Source organism: Budorcas taxicolor, chromosome X, assembly GCF_023091745.1.
Source record: "Budorcas taxicolor isolate Tak-1 chromosome X, Takin1.1, whole genome shotgun sequence".
Lineage (NCBI taxonomy): Eukaryota > Metazoa > Chordata > Mammalia > Artiodactyla > Bovidae > Budorcas > Budorcas taxicolor.
Window position 1 is genome coordinate 90,402,325 of NC_068935.1, and position 19,926 is coordinate 90,422,250.

Genomic DNA, 19,926 nt, shown 5'->3' on the forward strand with positions numbered 1-19,926 from the left:
CTTATTTGGAATTCTTCCCAGACCTGGCCAACTTCCAGGATTCCCCATGACACCTTTGTACCCTTATGACAGGACACAGAAACCTGGTCTTAACCAGGATTACAGTTCCATCCCCTCCTTGCTGAGTTCTGTCCGTTTTACTTCAAAAATGTCTAATGCATCTACTTTTTCCAATGTCCACCACATCTGCTCTAGTCCAAAGCCCCCCTCCATTTACTTGTCAACCCCCTTCTAATGGGTCTCTCACATCCACTCAGGCTGCCTGTCGCCCACTCACCGCCCTCTCCCTCCCTCTCTTACAGTTGCAGAACTGTTCATGACTTTCTAGGTAAAGGCTACTGCCCTACACAAGAACTTGAAGGTATGGTCTAGCCCTTGCCCCGCTTGCTAACAACATGGAAAGTAAAGAATCCTCTTCTTCTCTCTCTTATGGAGCTTCATTCCTACCCTCCAATTCCTCAAGCTTAGATTGTCCCATATTTCTGAAGCCTCTGGTTAGTAAACTCCTTCAAGCTAGGCTTCAACAGTATATGGAATGAGAACTTGCAGATATACAAGCTGCTTTTGAAGAGGCAGAGGAACAAGAGATCAAATGGCAAACTTCATTAGATCATGGGGAAAGCAAGGGAATTCCAGAAACACATCTACTTCTGCTTCATTGACTAGACTACCTCAAGGCCTCTGACTGTGTGGATCACAACAAACTGGAAAATTCTCAGAGATGGGAGTACCAGACTAGCTGACCTGTCTCCTGAGAAATTGGTATGAGGGTTAAGAAGCAACAGTTAGAATAAAACACGGAACAACGGACTGCTTCAAAATTGGGAAAGGAGTAAGACAAGGTTGTATAGTGTCACTCTGCTTACTGAACTTACATGCAGAGCACATCATGGGAAATACTGGGCTGGATGACTCACGAGCTGGAATCAAGGTTGCTGGCAGAACTATCAAGAAGCTCAGATGTGCAGATCATACCACTTCAATGGCAGAAACTGAAGACGAACTAAAGAACCTCTTGATGAGGGTGAAAGAGGACAGTGAAAAGGCTGGCTTAAAAATCAATATTCAAAAATATAAGATTATGGCATCCAGTTCTATCATTTCACGGAAAACACAAGGGGGGGAAGTGGATGCATGGACAGATTTGATTTTGGAGGCTCCAAAATCACCGTGGATGGTGATTGCTGCCATGAAATTAAGACACTTGATCCTTGGAAGAACAGCTATGACAAAGCTAGTATGCATGTATGCTCATTGCTTCAGTCGTGTCTGACTCTTTACGACCCCATGGACTGTAATCTGCCAGGTGCCTCTGTCCATGGCATTCTCCAGGCAAGAATACTTTAGTGGATTGCCATGCCCTCCTCCCATGGGGCATGGCAAGGCATCTTCCCAACCCAGGGGTGAAACCCATGTCTCCTGCATCCCGTGCATTGCAGGGGTGATTCTTTTTTTTTTTAAAAAACACTTTATTTATTTTTTAATTGAGGGATCATTGCTTTACAGAATTTTGTTGTTTTCTGTCAAGCATAAACAAGAATCAGCCATAGGTACACCCATGCAGGCGAGTTCCTTACCACTGAGCCACCAAGGAAGCCCACGTCAAACCTGGACAGCGTAGTATAAAGCAGAGACACCACTTTGCCGACAAAGGTCCATAGAGTCAAAACTATGGCTTTTTCAGTAGTCATGTACAGATGTGTGAGTTCGATCATTAAGAAGGCTGAGTGACAAAGAATTGACGCTTTTGGTTTGTGGTGCTGGAGAAGACACTAGACAATCCCTCGGACAGCAAGGATATCAAAACAGCCAACCCTAAAGGAAACCAACTGAATATTCACTGGCAGGACCGATGCTGAAGCTGAATCTCTAATACTTTGGCCACCTGATGGGAAGAGCTGACTCACAGGAAAAGACCCTGATGTTGGTGATCAGGATGGGAAGCATAAAGCAGGTTAGGCCCTGGTGACTGCTGAACAGGTTTTACAAGCACAATCTCTCCCCCAGGGAACCAGTGCTCAGTTAGCGGAACTTTTGGCTCTGAACCGAGCTCTAGAGTTAAGCAAAGGGCAGCAAGCAAATATCTACACTGATTCTAAGTATGCTTATTTGACTTTACATGCTCATGTTGCAATATGGAAAGAACGAGAGTTTAAAAGGGCAACAAGAGAACATATTAAGCATTTTAGAGAGATCCAGAGACTTTTAACGAATATATATTGTCCTAAAGAATTAGCTGTTATGCATTGCAAAGGGCACAGCAGGGATGGGAGTAAAGTAGCTGAAGGTAATCAGCTGGGTGACTGTCAAGCCAAAAAAGCTGCACTTTAGGAAACCCCTTCACTGCAGATATCTTTGATCTGGACACGTCCTGTGGAACAGGAAAACCCACAATATACTGAGGAAGAATTTAAAAGATATGAGAAAAGAGGAGCAAAGGTTACCTATAAAGGATGGCTACAGGCCGAGGATGGACGATTAATAATTCCTGAAAATACTCAATGGAAATTTCTTAAGCGTTTACATCAGAGTTTTCGTTGAGGTGTAGAGAGTACTTCAGGTCAGTTCAGTTCAGTTCAGGCACTCAGTCGTGTCTGACTCTTTGCCACCCCATGCATTGCAGCATGCCAGGCCTTGCTGTCCAGCACCAACTACCGGAGTTTACCCAAACTCATGTCCATCGAGTCACTGATGCCATCCAGCCATCTCATCCTCTGTCGTCCCCTTCTCCTCCTGCCCCCAATCCCTCCCAGCATCAGGGTCTTTTCCAATGAGTCAACTCTCCACATGAGGTGGCCAAAGAATTGGAGTTTTGCTTCAGCATCAGTCCTTCCGATGAACACCCAGGACTGATCTCCTTTAGATGGATTGGTGGGATCTCCTTGCAGTTCAAGGGACTCTCAAGAGTCTTCTCCAACAACACAGTTCATAAGCATCAATTCTTCAGCGCTCAGCTTTCTTCACAGTCCAACTCTCACATCCATACAGGACCACTGGAAAAACCATAGCCTTGACTAGACAGACCTTTGTTGGCAAAGTAATGTCTATGCTTTTGAATATGCTATCTAAGTTGGTCATAACTTTTCTTCCAAGGATTAAGCGTCTTTTACTTTGGAAAGATTGTTGCTGAAGGACAAGATGCTGGGATTCTTGGCCTCCAGAGGAGAAGAATTCAATCCGTGGCCAGAGACAAGGCTTGATCACTTAGAGCTTTTGTGTAATAAAGTTTTATTAAACTATAAAGGAGATAGAGAAAGCTTCTGACATAGGTATCTGAAGGGGGCAGAAAGAGTACCCCCCTGCTAGAGGAAAGGAACAGAATGGGAAAGACTAGAGATCTCTTCAAGACAATTAGAGATACCAAGGGAACATTTCATGCAAAGATGGGCTCGATAAAGGACAGAAGTGGTATGGATCTAACAGAAGCAGAAGATATTAAGAGGAGGTGGCAAGAATACACAGAAGAACTGTACAAAAAAGATCTTCATGACCCAGAGAATCACGATGGTGTGATCACTCATCTAGAGCCAGACATCCTGGAATGTGAAGTCAAGTGGGCCTTAGAAAGCATCACTAGTAAGAAAGCTAGTGGAGGTGATGGAATTCTAGTTGAGCTGTTTCAAATCTTGAAAGATGATGCTGTGAAAGTGCTGCACTCAATATGCCAGCAAGTTTGGAAAACTCAGCAGTGGCCACAGGACTGGAAAAGGTCCGTTTTCATTCCAATCCCAAAGAAAGGCATTGCCAAAGAATGCTCAAACTACCGTACAATTGCACTCATCTCACATGCTAGTAAAGTAATGCTCAAAATTCTCCGAGCCAGGCTTCAGCAATACGTGAACTGTGAACTTCCTGATGTTCAAGCTGGTTTTAGAAAAGGCAGAGGAACCAGAGATCAAATTGCCAACATCTGCTGGATCATGGAAAAAGCAAGAGAGTTCCAGAAAAACATCTATTTCTGCTTTATTGACTATGCCAAAGCCTTTGACTGTGTGGATCACAATAAACTGTGGAAAATTCTGAGAGAGATGGGAATACCAGACCACCTGACCTGCCTCTTGAGAAATCTGTATGCAGGTCAGGAAGCAACAGTTAGAACTGGACATGGAACAACAGACTGGTTCCCAATAGGAAAAGGAGTACATGAGGCTGTATATTTTCACCCTGCCTATTTCACTTATATGCAGAGTACATCCTGAGAAATGCTGGACTGGGGGAAACACAAGCTGGAATCAAGATTGCTGGGAGTAATATCAAACACCTCAGATATGCAGATGACACCACCCTTGTGGCAGAAATTGGAGAGGAACTAAAAAGCCTCTTGATGAAAGTGAAAGAGGAGAGTGAAAAAGTTGCCTTAAAGCTCAACATTCGGAAAACGAAGATCATGGCATCCGGTCCCATCACTTCATGGCAAATCGGTGGGGAAACAGTGCAAACAGTGTCAGACTTTATTTTTTTGGGCTCCAAAATCACTGCAGATGGTGACTGCAGCCATGAAATTAGAAGACACTTACTCCTTGGAAGGAAAGTTATGACCAACTTAGACAGCATATTCTAAAGCAGAGCCATTACTTTGCCGACTGAGGTCCATCTAGTTAAGGCTATGGTTTTTCCTGTGGTCATGTATGGATGTGAGAGTTGGACTGTGAAGAATGCTGAGCGCCAAAGAATTGGTGCTTTTGAACTGTGGTGTTGGAGAAGACTCTTGAGAATCCCTTGGAGTGCAAGGAGATCCAAGCAATCCATTCTGAAGGAGATCAGCCCTGGGATTTCTTTAGAAGGAATGATGCTAAAGCTGAAACTCCAGTACTTTGGCCACCTCATGCGAAGAGTTGATGGACGTGAGTCTGAATGAACTCCAGGAGTTGGTGATGGGCAGGGAGGCCTGGCGTGCTGCGATTCATGGGGTCGCAAAGAGTTGGACACGACTGAGCGACTGAACTGAACTGAACTGAACTGAGCAGTCTGTTACTGAAAGAAAGGAAAGTCTTAAAACTCAGAATGGCAACAGGCCCGTCATCCATAAGATGTATTTTGGGATAATCTTGGCACCAGAGGATTCATCCCTGGCCAGAGAAACCATTGACTTGAATCTTATAGAAGGGCAGATTACCATACAAACAGTTTCATTTCCATAGATTAGGGGAACAATGTCTGAGTATAACATACTCGTTTGTGAAGTAGGTTCTGAGCCATTAGGCGGAAGGGACTTGAAGACAGAGCTTGGGGTAATTGCATAGTACACTAACATAGCTTAAGACAAGCATTTCCACAAGAAAAATGCATTGGTTAACTCAAGGTTTGAAGATAGTTAACTTCAGGTGAAACCAGGTGTCATTATGGCAACCCAGTGTTTTAAAAGAAACCTCCTTTAAAATTTGTAATCTGTTGCTGCTGCTGCCAAGTCGCTTCAGTCGTGTCCAACTCTGTCCGACCCCAGAGACGGCAGCCCACCAGGTTCCTCTGTCCCTAGGATTCTCCAGGCAAGAACACTGGAGTGGGTTGCCATTTCCTTCTCCAATGCATGAAAGGGAAAAGTGCAAGCGAAGTCGTTCAGTGATGTCCGACTCTTAGCGACCGCATGGACTGCAGCCTACCAGGCTCCTCCGCCCATGGGATTTTCCAGGCAAGAGTACTGGAGTGGGTTGCCATTGCCTTCTCCATTGAAATTTGTATCCGTTCAGCTCATTTCAGTCACTCAGTCGTGTCCGACTCTTTGCAACCCCATGAATCGCAGCACGCCAGGCCTCCCTGTTCATTCACCAACTCCTGGAGTTCATTCAGACTCACGTCCATCGAGTCAGTGATGCCATTCAGCCATCTCATTCTCTGTCGTCCCCTTCACCTCCTGCCCCCAGTCCCTCCCAGCATCAGAGTCTTTTCCAATGAGTCAACTCTTTGCATGAGGTGGCCAAAGTATTGGAGTTTCAGCTTGAGCATCATTCCTTCCAAAGAAATCCCAGGGCTGATCTCCTTCAGGATGGACTGGTTGGATCTCCTTGCAGTCCCAGGGACTCTCAAGAGTCTTCTCCAAAACTACAGTTCAAAAGCACCAATTCTTCGGCGCTCAGCCTTCTTCACAGTCCAACTCTCACATCCATACATGACTACTTGTATAGAGAAGGAAAAAAATATTGGGAGTTTGTTTCCTTCTGCCGCTTACGAGAGATAAAAAATGCCTGACGCTTGCAGCCTATTTCTTCCGTTTGGAGACCCCTGGCCTTCCTGCCTGTTACCCTCTCTATTTCATGGCTGCAGTCACCATCTGCAGTGATTTTGGAGCCCCCCCAAGATAAAGTCTCACACTGTTTCCACTATTTCCCCACTTATTTGCCATGAAGTGATGGAACTAGATGCCATGATCTTCGTTTTCTGAATGTTGAGCTTTAAGCCAACTTTTTCACTCTCCTCTTTCACTTTCATCAAGAGGCTTTTTAGCTCCTCTTCACTTACTGCCATAAGGGTGGTGTCATCTGCATATCTGAGGTGTTTGATATTTCTCCCGGCAATCTTGATTCCACCTTGTGCTTCCTTCAGCCCAGCGTTTCTCATGATGTACTCCGCATATGAGTTAAATAAGCAGGATGACAATATGCAGCCTTGATGTACTCCTTTTCCTATTTGCAACCAGACTGTTGTTCCATGTCCAGTTCTAACTGTTGCTTCTTGACCTGCATATAGGTTTCTCAAGAGAGTACTTACCTGATGGCTTCTCCTTTGTTTGAAGGTAAAAATGTAATGAAAATTTAAAGGACATTATCAAAAGACCTTAGGTTTGTCAGAAAAATAACCCAAAGACTGAAAAGCTAGTAAAATCTGGATTACAATAAAGTTGAAAATATCCCAGAGAAGACTGGGAAATTGATTTACTCATACGCCAAAAGCTAATGGATATTCTTGCTCACACGTTTGGGTGCATACTTTTCCTGGATGGATTGAGGCTTTTCCCTGTTGCAGTGAACTGGCTAAGGAGGTTATAAGGATTTTAATCTATGAATTATCCCCAGGTTTGGGCTGCCATGGAGGCTTCAGAGTGACAATGGCTCTGCCTTTAAAGCAGCTCAAACTCAGGGGATGTCTAAAGCTCTAGGAATAGAATATCACTTACACTGTTCCTGGAGACCCCAAGCCTCAGGAAAGGTTGAAACAGCTAGCGACATTATCAAGAGACCTCTGTGCAAATTAACTCAAGAGACACAGGACAATTGGATTAAAGTTCTACCCATAGCTTTAATGAGGGCTGGGACTGCTTCCCAAAAGGAGGGGCTGTCCCCCTTTGAATGTTTTTATGGAAGGCCTTTCTTATGCACAGAGATTTTTATACACCCTGAAGCCTTAGAATTAACTAATCATGTAACTCAGCTCTCAGCTTTACAACAGGCATTAATGGAAGTCCAGCAGGTGACTCCTGACCCAGCCTCTGAGTCAAGCAAGCCTCCATTTCAGCCGGGAACTGAGGTCCTGAAAAAAACATTGGGATCTGGGGGCCAATCCCTCGAACCCCTCTGGGAAGGCCCTTACCAGCTCTTCTTTCTTCTCCCACAGCTGTCAAAGTGCCAGGAATTGATTCGTCGGTGCATCACACTCGTGTTTAAGACGTGGCACCCTGACCAGAACTAAGTGACGTCATTTTGTGTCTTTACTTTCTATGCTCTCACTTTGTACTTTTCAGATGGGGCTGCTAATCTGTGTGAGCCTCCTTCTGCTGACTCCAAAAATCCTGAGTTTGCCGTTTGATCCTCAAGACAGTGCCTTCCTGTCCTGGGCTCACTCCTGTGCTGCATTCCACAATGGGTCTAACTGCTGGGTCTGCAGAGTGCTCCCTTCTTCATCAGTGGAAAGCTTCCTGCCGGGGTCCAGCCCCGGGGGATCCAGGGTAATTCGAAGCGGGGATGGAGTCAGCGTCCTAGGAATTAATTGCTTAATTAAAGATAAGGAGGGAGATTAGAAAGAAATAGTGTAGTAGGAAAATACTAGTGGAGAAAAAGAGGCTGCATAACTTGGTTTACGTGGAATACCAATAAAACTCCAAGACAAGCAGTTTGCACCACCTACATAGGCCACAGGCGTCTTTCCGTTCTCCCGAAGGAGAGGACACAGTGAGGCCTCCCCGGTCAGACCTTAGCAGCCCAGGCAAAATTAGCAGGCTTGGCAAGTATCTACGCTCCAGATGAGAATTCAGCCAGAAGGGGAAAGAAAGAATGACACGGGGGAATCAGTCTTTCCAGAAACTGATCTGATTTCTTTATTTTCAGGTTTGCTTCTATACCTTTTGTTACACATAGAGACAAATGGAAATTTTAAAGTCACGCGGGAGTCAGCGGTCCTGACCTTTATCAAAATCAGGTGCTTCGTATAAACGTATACAGAAAGGTCTTTAGGGGTTTTACATCATCTTCTGGCTATGAGGCCTGCTGACATTTTATGATCCTTTCTTTTCTGATAACGGTCAGTCAACCAGAAACTTATTTTCCAGGGGCGATTTTTCTTAAACCAGGCACCACCCTCTGAAGGTACCAGATAAAGTTGCATTCCTATAGGGTGAGGGTGTAGTGGGTTACAATTAAGGAAGGCATTTACTTAGCCTAAGGTTAACATGATTAATCTTAAAGGTTAATACTTATTTCTCCTATATGCTAGTTATATATTCATTAACATGTATACGGGCAGGGGATTTAGCAGCAAACTTTGGCCCAATAAACGGAAAACCCTTCACCAACATGATTTTTATCTTTAGAAAAACCCAATGGTAACTAAGACTTTCAAAATACTCCAAACTCTCAGTGCTGCTTATGGTTGAGAGGTTGTAAACAATCATGTACCTAGTAGCAAGAGTGGGGATAATCCTGTCACACAAGCTGGTCTGCCAGCAGAGAGGTTTGACCTGAGACACCCTTGTCACGCCCAGGAATTTTTATTAACTGGAGCTGTAGGTTAACTCCTTCTCCGAGAGAGGTGGGGGACAGCCCCCCTTAGTGTCAGAGGTGTAGGTGAGAGTATAAAGCAGTAAAGTAGACAGACTCTGGTTTGGGGGGTAGATGCTCGGGAACAGGGGGTTTCCTGAGGCTCGATCCCGCCTTTGCATATGCCGAAGCCTCCTTCCTCATGACCTTTGCCACGGGCGGAGTTCCTCACGCTGGCTCCCGGCAGCTTCCCTTGGTGGACATCTCCACTTCAAGCAAAAGACTTTCTCCAAGTCTGCGAATACCTTCCACAACAGTCATATGTGATGCCTCTTCTTAATCTGATGACATCTAACAACCCTAAGAGGGACCGGTACAACACTTTGTACTTTAGCTATGGACATAACATGGCTTTTAATTTTGATTATACATCGTCTGGGTTTAATGACTATTTCGTTGCACATAAAGTAAATGGGTTTAGATTTAGTGGCTTTTTTACCTGACGTTTATCAAATATGGGATGATATGAGGTTATATGGCTAACTCCCGAAAAAGGACGTCTAATGTCTACTGCCCCTATATGCTGGGAACAAATAGAGCCATCCCCAGAATTAGCCAACAACTTAATTATAATGATTGGAAACAACTGGGACTCTTGCCTCAGGAAGTATGCAAGGTAATCATTCCCATATTTTCCAACCCCAGTTCAGGTCCTCCCTTTGCCTGGCCAGGCACTGATTGGGACTGGATATCTCCGTCCTGCTGGCTTGCTCCAAACGGGACCTATTGGATATGTGGCTCTTGCCTATGAGCATGGCTTCTCCCTGGCTGGATAGGGAGATGTACCCTAGGTCTAGCTTTTACTCACGGCTTCATCTTTTCTGAGCTTCCAGAAAAGCCTGCTAATGTACCACACCTTAAACTGTGGGCAAGATCTGTATTTCGCTGGTGTGATTATTTGGCTACAGTGTTTGTTCCCTCTCTGGGAACTACAGATGTTATGCTACGAGGGGATGCTTTGACTAATTTTACTCAACAGGCATTACAAGATTCTCAAAAAGCTATGTCAGCTCTTAATGCTGAACAAATACAAATTAGAAAGGTGGTTTTACCAAACAGATTGGCCTTCGATATTCTGACAGCTGCACGAGGAGGAACTTGTGCCATTATTCATACCCAGTGCTGTACATATATACCTGATATGAGCACTAGTGTTACTCATTTTGCTAAACACACGAACATGATGATTCAGGCTATGGATGCTCCTGAAGCCTCAATTGCCTCACTTTAGGAGACGTTAACTAGTTCCCCATGGTGGAAAACTATCTCAATTACAATAATTCTGATTGTTCTGCTTTTGCTGTTTGCTCCCTGCACCTGTAACTGTGTAGTTAGATTTGTTTCTAGTCGCATGAAGGCTTTTAAGTTACAAATGGTTGCTCCAACTCCTGTGACTGCTGCAGCTTCCTCCAGCTACTACTTGGGACCCCTGGATCAGAGACCCTCAATATGAGGGTTAGGAGAATCTGTTGCCTCACCAAGTTAGGGACAACGCCCCTTATCAGCTCGGAAGCAGTTATGGAATGAGAACGATGCCCCTTTCTCTAGGAAACATAATTCTCCTAAAAGAAAAGAGGGGAATGGGAGGGTAACAGGAAGGAAGGCCAGGGGTCTCCAAACAAAGGAAACAGGCTGCAAGTGTCAGACATTTTTATCTCTCTCTCTTAAGCGGCAGGAGGAAACAAATTAGTGTTATATTTTTTCCCCTTCTCTATACAAATATAAACAGAGAATTCTCTTAAAATTTTGTGTTGCCGTAATGACACCTGGTTCGACTTGAACTTAACTTTTCTCAAACCTTGGGCTAACCAATGCATTTTTCTTATGGAAATACTTGTCTTAAGCTATGTTAATGTTCTGTGCATTTACCCTAGACTCTGTTTTCAAGGGGGTTCTGCCTAAAGGCTCAGAAATATGGAAATATGCCTTTCTTCAAGATTCAAGTCAATCGTTTTATGGCCTGGGAGGACTCACCTGGTGCCCATGTTTATCTCAAAATGCATGTTGTGGGTGAGGGGCCTGGTGACATTCTCTGAGTTTTAAGACATTTCCTTTCTTTAATTAGCAGACTGCTAGCACCTATATAACATCCAGTTAAAGACTAGCAGGAGGGCACTCTTTCTGCACCCCCTTCTGATGTCTATGTCAGAAGATTTCTCTATCTCTTCTATACTTTAATGAAACTTTATTACACAAAAGCTCTGAGCGATCAAGCCTTGTCTCTGGCCCCAGACTTAAGTCTTCTCCTCCAGAGGCCAAGAATCCTGGCGTCTTTCATGGTTCAGCAACAACCTTTCACTGGGAAGGATTGAAGGCAAATGGAGAAGGGGGAAGTAGAGGATGAGACGGTTAGATAGCATCACCGACTCAATGGACATGAATTTGAACAAACTATGGCAGATAGTGCAGGACAGAGGAGCCTGGGGTGCTACAGTCCATTGGGGTCTCATGAAAAGGGTCAGATACAACTGAGCGATTGAAAACGAACCACCACCACCACCTTACCTTTGAGTTTCCCTAATATGCCACAGCCCCACTCTCAACGGGGCTAAGAAGCTTTCTGTGTCTGTCAGTACTAAAGGCTGAGACTTCTCTCTTCACACCCTCAGCGCCCCCTGCTTAAGGGTGATGGCGGGTCCTTAGAACACTCATCACTCCCTCCCAGAGCTCAGAGCACAGAGCCTTCTCGCAACAGTAATGGAGCACCCTGTCCTGGTACAGAAATGGGAGTTGTAGCTGTTTACCCCCTCTTAATCTGATGCTTTTGAACTGTGGTGTTGGAGAAGACTCTTGAGAGTCCCTGGGACTGAAGGAGATCCAACCAGTCCATTGTAAAGGAGATCAGCCCTGGGTGTTCTTTGGAAGGAATGATGCTAAAAGCTGAAACTCCAGTACTTTGGCCACCTCATGCGAAGAGTTGACTCATTGGAAAGACTCTGAGGCTGGGAGGGATTGGGGGCAGGAGGAGAAGGGGATGACAGAGGATGAGATGGCTGGATGGCATCACCGACTCGGTGGACGTGAGTCTGAGTGAACTCCAGGAGATGGTGATGGACAGGGAGGCCTGGCGTGCTGCGATTCATGGGGTTGCAAAGAGGTGGACATGACTGAGCGACTGAACTGAACTGGACAGAACTGAATATGTTTTCTCCCTTTGCATTGAATTCACTTCCACATTTCTTCTTTGAGTCACCAAATCAAACTCTTCTCATTCCCAGCTGGTTACTGTAACTGTAACAGTAAGCAGCATCTCTATGAAGGATGGTGCATGTACCCCTGAGCTATGTATTTTCTTCCTCCTTTCCCGTCAGAATCTGTCGACTCCCAGACATCACAGATAGGGCTCCAGATCACCCACAAAAGAGGTGGTGCTGCAAGGCAGGCTGTGACTCTCATCCACATCCTGAGTCAAAGCAGGACTGTGTTATAAGTGTCACAGGCTGCCCCACTGCACCATGGGAGCCAAAAGAGCAATGGTCTGAAAGTCTTAACACAGACACTTCTGTGGAAGGAACACCAGTGTCTTCCTAGGGACCTGTGAGTTGTTCTTTGGTTTGGGGCTATAGAGTCAGTGAACTTTCTCACAACACTTGCAGACTTACCTAACCTTCCATCAGGACCTCTCTCCTCCCCTACAGCTCCCTACCTACTGTACCGAAAATCATACTTCTGACTTCAGTGTGCTGATTGGGTTTTCACCTGGCAGGGATACCAACACAACTTTTAATGCTGAAACCTCAAGTAACCTGAAGAGAATGAGTTTTAAGAAAGTCCGTCTTTCAATTATAATAGAAAAACTGCCCATGTAACAATGAAGATACAACAAATTAAAATACTAATAAAATGTTATTTGGAAATTATCTAGAATGTCACACTTAAGTGAAAAAAATTTAGTATGTGGTCTATTGCCCTGCAGGTTGAATGTGCATTTAAGAAAATTAAGAGATGGGCGAGGTAATGTCTTCCTGATATTGTATTTGTTGTTCTGTTTATCATTATATTATGTCTATGGTTATGCTACTTTCCAGAATGATGAGGGTGTTCCACTAATGTCTGTCACGGCAAATACATGTTTAGAGCTTGACATGCACTAGGAACTGTTCTCTGTGATGTGTGCATGTTGACATGACACCCCACGGTCTTTCATGCACTAGGGAGAAACTGTGTTCAATCCATATGCAGATTCATTGCAGGGTTTCATGCGGATGGACATGTTCATCTGCCTTCTGACCCACAGTAGACTAGACACTGCACTGTATTCCAGACTGGGAGTCAGAGACCACACCTGTCTGTTCCTCTCTGGCCTGGGCACCAATCTGACTCAGCTCTTGCCAGCTAGGTGACTTTGTGCAAATTCATTCACCCATTAACGTCTGTGTGTCTCTGCTCCTCAACTGCAGAAAGGGATGATAGCATTAAAACTGCTCACCGTACACTGTTGCTATGAGTACTCAAAGATTTCTGAGTACACATGGAGTATATATGTACATTGTGTACTTATGGAGAGCTAAGCACGATCCAGAAGGGTGAGCTTTTCTTCTTGTCTCTCTGCACTTCCGTTTCTGCTTGTACTCATATCCCCCTGTCCCTGACCCCACGCTTTTACCTCCCCAATCCCAACTGATCTGTGTCATCTCTGATCTGTGCCCCTGTCTTCAGACTCTCCAACCCAAAACACAGCTGAACATCTCCTCAGGATTTACCTCGGAAAATATCCATATCATCACCCTTGGATTAAACAATCATGAGTATTAGTGGAAGAAATAAGAAACACAAAAAAACTGGAAATGTGAAAACTACACAAGAAATGAAGCATTCCTGATGATCGTCTGACTATTAATGTTTTCATATCTTCATCAGTTTCAGGTCTTCACAATTTGATTGAGAATTAGACTTGAAAAAATAATGGGAAAAAAGGCCATGTGATGAGGTTTCTTGGCCTTTTAATTTCCCTGGGCAATGCTTTTAAAGATGTATATACTCATGTTCTATAACTCTCCAGTGACCACTTGCTTTCCCGTCATGATGCAAATCCTATGAAGAGGGCATTAGACGTCTAACTTCACATAGAATATTCACTAAAGTTTTTCATACGAGCATATGATGAAACCCAAATATTTACTTTAAGCTTCACAATATCCCCATAAGAAGAGGGGGATACTCACTGTGCTAAAAAAAAAAAACCCTCCCTCATACCTCATACACTCCATTCTTAAAGCCCCGAAAAGCCTGAAATGATAGTGCAAGGTCCACGTGGTGTGTCAATGGTGGTCTTGACATTGTGTCACTGGAACAATCTCCAGGGAAATGTGGAACAGCAATAATATTACCAACAGTAATGACAACAGCTAGAATTGACTTGGAACACACCATATGGCACGTACTGTCCTGACAATTTCCCATGAGTTAACATGGTCAGTGGTCTACAGTGCCCCATGAGGTAGTTAAAGTTACTCGAAGCTTGTGTTTCCACGTGGTTAAAAGAGGAATGAGGCACAGAGGCGCTACGTAACTTGTTCAGTGTCGCCCAGCAGTAAGGGAGCCACAGGTCTGGACGCGCTGTGGAAAACTCTGGGTGTTCTGTATTTATTCAGTCAAGGGTAAGATCCAACAGCTACAGCAAAATATGTATAATAAAAGCTACCACATAACACAAATTGATGCTACATCATAGAAATGCACACTAAATAGAAATCTGATTTCTTCAGAAATCTTTCAAATGGAGGCTTGACAAGACTGGCATCAGGATGTTTTGCAGAAACGACGGTCTACAAACAAGAGCCTCCTCAGAACAGCAGACAGCATGTCAGTGAGTCTCCTAGACTGGAGGTCTTGGGTTTGTGCATCAGAGAAGGCAGGAAACCCCTGTCACATGCTCTCAATGGAGACAGTGCCTGGCAGTAGGCAAAATAAGACCATGCCTCTGCTCCGGTAGTGCCTAGACAAGTTGTCCATGTCAATCAGAACTGAGGAATTCTTTTAAAAAGTGCAGATTCCATGATCTACACTCAGTGAGTCTCACTCAGTGTGGCTACAACAGCGCCCTAGAATCTGTGAGATTTCACTATACTTGGGAAACTCTCAGGGACTTTATTAAACCCCTTTGGTAGTGAGACTGTCAGCAAAATAAGGAAAATAGAGATCAGAACAGATATTAGAAAAAATATATAGATAATCAACAAAACCCAAAGCTGGCTCTTTCAAAAGGTCAATATGAATTCATAAGTTTCCACCCACAAGAATAAAAGAAAAAGATAACTAAAGACAAAACTTCCCAATATCAGGAAAGAAATAGCTTACAGATTCCACATTTCCTAATCCAATCGTTTCATCAAGGTGAATTGGGCCAAATCCAAGCAATGTGATGAAACCACTCGTTTTCTTTCTCATTGTCCTCCAGCTTCCCCTTCCTGCCTCTCTCCTTTGCCCCAGTTCCTTTCTCCTTCTTAAGTCCTGCCCTCCATCAAGAGGAGCAATGTTATGAGGCATGATTCCCATGCCTCATAATCCCATGATGATAACTGATGTCCGCTGCTTGGCTGACATTCAGCGTGGATGCTATCATCCCTCTAGCTGGTACACTGAAGCTCTCTGTTTCTCATGATGGACCAGAAGGTTTCACTCTACTTTCAAGTACAGGTAGGAGAGAAGGTGCAGGGCACATGCTGGAGCCTTGAGTCCTTCATCTAAGAAATGCAGAAGACCACAAACTGTGGGAGAAACAGAAATAGCAGCACCAGGCCCCTTTCAATGAGAGCTACGTGCCAAACCCAGCACATCACAGGATTCCTTGACCTTCAGGAGCACGCCAAGCAGATTTCCATGCCAGGACTGTTGCATTTATTGTTCCTTCTCCCTGGAATGCTCTCCCCTTAGGTAACCCCACATCCTGCTCCCTTACTTCCTCCAGATCTCTGCTTACTTGCCATCTTTCACGGAGTCTTTCCCTCATTACCTTGAATAAAATAATCACATCATACCTACATACACCTTTTCCCCTGATCTAACAATATCTTTCTTCATAGTGCCTGCCAACCTTGATTATTTACTGACCACCAAGTCTATGAAATGAGAGACTTGGTTGGTGTTGTCCTGTCCCAAAGTCCTCCAGTAGTGTTCAGGTCTATGGCAGGTGCTCAGAAAACGTTTGCTGAAGGACAGTCTGGAGCCAGGCCCTTTACACACATTGCTAACATGCACAGGTAGCCTCCAAGATGGGCACTGGCCCCACTGTATTAATTATGATACAAACTGAGATTTCAGGACACAAGTGATAAACTCAACAACACACAGTCAGCATGTTAGGTTCCAGGCTTCGGAATCATATCTGCTAGCTTTCAAATCCTCAGTTCCTGGACAGGGACCTCATAGCCAAGAGCAAGAGGTTTTGTATCTAACACAAAGACACCAGACAGCTCAGGTAGATACCCAGAGACACCAAGAAGAGCCCATTGAATCTCTGCACAGAGAGCACACACAACTCGAGTCTCAGACCCTCAAACACAACAGAGACCATAACCACACACAAAGACCCTCCAATCAGACCAAAGTCTTCCAGACAGAAACAAACGAGAGCTGCACAGATACTTCACATCTTGGACACTGACTCCCAAACCACTGGGACACTTATGAATCTAATACAAAATCCCCTAAAGAGAAAGACAGAAGTTTAATAACTCAAGAACATCATATAATCTTAAGATAAAGTTTCTGGACAAATGAAAAACTTGCAACCTGTGCCTAGATCCCCAAACAGCTGACAGTTTTCACCTTTAGACTGACCCATCCTTAAAGCAGCACAGAGGCATCACAACTTGGAACCCAGAATCAAAAGCTCAGTGATCTCACATTCTGGGGTGCAGACGCCTACACAGAGATCTCACACCCAGGGACTGAAAAGCCAGCAAGCTCCAAAGATGCACATCCCGGTATACAAGCACACATCCTAGAGGCTTTGTACTATGGCTCACAAAATCCACTCAGATCAAATATACCATCACTCACAACCCCGCCCAAAGGCTCATGGAGATCAAATGTACCCAAACAGCACCCGTGTTATCACACGTAGCAATACACAATCCCAAGCTGCCAGATACAGGTTATTCTCCAGGGAAAGACACCAAGCTCAGGGACGTCTCCCTGGACATGAATTGCATGCATTTGTGTGAATGACCTTGCACTACAACACGATCCACACTGAGCCAGAGCTGAACAAGACTGAAACGCCGTCACTATGCACAGGCAGCGACTGCGTCAAACCTCGCCATTAACCAGGGCAGCTTTTAGACCCCTTCTGAAAAAGCAATAAAACTCGGAGGAAAGTTGTATGCTCTGAAAAGTCGCGCACGCCAACGCAGGCGCCTGCCCATACAGGCGCCTCTCGCCCTCAGTTTCAGTTCCTAGACCACAGTGCCAGCAATCACGCGGTGGCCAATCACTGCTCAGAAAGCTTCCCTGACGCCAATATCCAAACCGACAGCCAGCTTCTTGCTCTGTAGTCGTCCCACCAACGAAGGGGTGGAGTTGAAAAAGAGACAAAGAAAGTTTCCGCTTAATACCTGTGTCCACTGGGATTCGAAAGCAGTGGGAAGACGAAGAGGAGCGAATGGGGATGGCCCCAGTGGCGCCATGAGTGCCCCCGCAGGGAACTGTGGTCCATGCCCGACGCGGTGTAAGGGGACCCTCTCTCTGTTGTCACACGCCCTCTCCCAATGGTACCTTTCAGAGTGGGTGGTCTTACCGCTACCCCTCAGTGGTACATCCCAGGACAGAACTGTTTCATCTCGCGCGCCCCTTGTTGGTGGGATTGGAGAATAGCAGATGTAGATGCCTGTGGACCATTCCAGGAGGATCCACAAAGGGCAGAAGGGCAAGGTTAGGGTGAAAACCCCACAGATTGCGGCAATTTTGGACTCAGAAAAAACTCTTCATAAACTGAAGATTACATCTCTATGGGGATCACTGTCGTAACAGAGAACACTGAAAGCATTTTATCTATGCTGGGCATTGTGCTTGTTTGTGCTTTCCTGTTCAATGCAGAATAGGTCTCATGGGGGAAAGCCAGCCGCAGTCCCCCAAGGGGCAGGATAAATAAAGCTTCCGGCTGGGATCTGAAGTTCTGGCGTGGAAAAGCCCTCTGTCGGTGACTGCGAGTAATATGTGGAAGAGACAACAGGACCTTCCATTCTGTTAGGAAAGGGGTCAACTCCAAGGGGACCCAAGGACATCATCACGTAGGTGAGATAAAGACCATGGCTTCGTCACCATCTTGTCACCCCTGAAAATGTTCCCTAGCAGGATCCTCAGCCTGTCCAGCTATGCCTCTCTCAACAAGTTTAAATTTGTATATTCATTCCATCATTCATTCATTCTCTCCAAAGTATGTGTCAAGCACAACGCTGTGTGTTAGGAAAGAGAAAATCAAGCTATTCCTCACGGAGCTTACATTCTGTTGGGATCACGTGGTCCCCAAATACAAGTAATTTATCAGGTGTTTGTAACTGCCATGATTAAACTTCAATTGGGATAGTGAAATAGAGAGAGGGGATGATATCTAGAAAGAGTGGTCAGGGAAATTCTAAGATTCTCATATTTGAGCAAAAGCCTAGAGGAGTTATGCCTATCCGGGAGAACAGTATCCTAGACAGAGGTAAGGCCAGTGGAAAAACTGGGGAGTAGAACCCTGTGTAGTGCGTATGAAAACAGTGAGGAGGGCAATGTGACAGGCACAGCATGATGGAGGGAGAGCGAGGAGATTGGGTGACAGAAGTGATGAGGGCCAGGTCCCTTGGACCTTCTGGCCAATGAGAGGATTTTGACTTGAACCACAGGAGGCTTCTTGTCAGAGAAGTCCCCAGGCTTCTTTCCGAGGCCCAGATCGCACATGATCGTTGAGGAGCTCTTGGTTTATTTGAAGAAAAACCCTTCCCCACCCCTTCTGCAGCTGGGCATGCCTTTCCTGGAATCCCCTACACTCAAGGGGAATGCCTCCTACTGCTCCCAGTGAACATTCATGTCATCTGATGATACCCTCAGGAGAGACAGGGCAAGGACCCTGTTGCTGTGAGTGAGGTCACATTGAGTCTTGCAAAGGCAAAGAGGGATGATATAACAGGCACAGAGATGGCAGGGAGAAAGACAAAGATAGAGCATTAGACAGGGATGGAGAGACTACTTCTGGCACCAAACTGTCCTCACTTAGTTAGCCCAAGCCCTGCTACTGGATGATGTACAGTACATTTTCTCTATAGGAGAAAAGAAGCCCTTCCCTCTAGGGAATGACTCATTTGCCCATGGCCTGGGCCTTAATCATGCTCCCTTCATCCGCATCAGGGGCCTCTGGCCATCAAGACAACTCCATTCCTGGGGAGGCTCATACTGTACACAGGGTCCCTCACAACCTATCCTGCCCAGACTGCCCTCCTGCTGATCTCACTGCCAATGACTCCTTTAATGGGGGAAAGAGAGGCAGGGATCTCTGCATTTGTGGTGGAACCTCATGCAAACTGGTGAATGGGAGATTTCTCCCCAGCTGCTTGGAGGCTCACCTCTGTACCTTCCGCCACCACATCCCCAGGGAATGTGAAGATTACATTCCACACATCAGGTAAGAAGCTAGGTGTGTGATGGGGAGACACAGAGACATATCCTGACAGTGAGTCATTCATAGGGTCCTTGCGGCCCTGTGCAAACGCCCCCCTCCCCCACTACCTGGCCAGGGTTGTGCTGAGTCTTCCCTGCCTCCTCCAAGGAGCCCAAGCTTACATCCAGTTCCTCCCCTCCTCATGACCTGAGACCTTCCACCTGCACAGGGCCTTGGGCTCCCATCTGCTGACGGTGCCCTCCCTGTTGTGGGTTGGGCGGATGGACTGAGGGAGTGTGTGTACACAGTTTCTGTCACAGGGCGCCTATCAAGGGTGGTAGTCATATCAGCAAGGATTGTTCTTCACAGGCTTATTAC

At 45.4% G+C, this 19,926-nt stretch overlaps 1 long non-coding RNA gene across 2 annotated transcripts in view; it reads right to left on the bottom strand.

Moving 5' to 3' along the window:
* Window positions 1-17,563, bottom strand: part of LOC128070357 (uncharacterized) — a 211,044-nt gene extending 193,481 nt beyond the window's left edge. For both annotated transcript variants that reach the window (XR_008201609.1, XR_008201610.1), the window contains exon 1: window positions 17,525-17,563. This is a non-coding gene — a long non-coding RNA (uncharacterized LOC128070357). The remainder of the gene's footprint in view (window positions 1-17,524) is intronic.
* Between the last annotated feature and the right edge of the window lie 2,363 nt (window positions 17,564-19,926).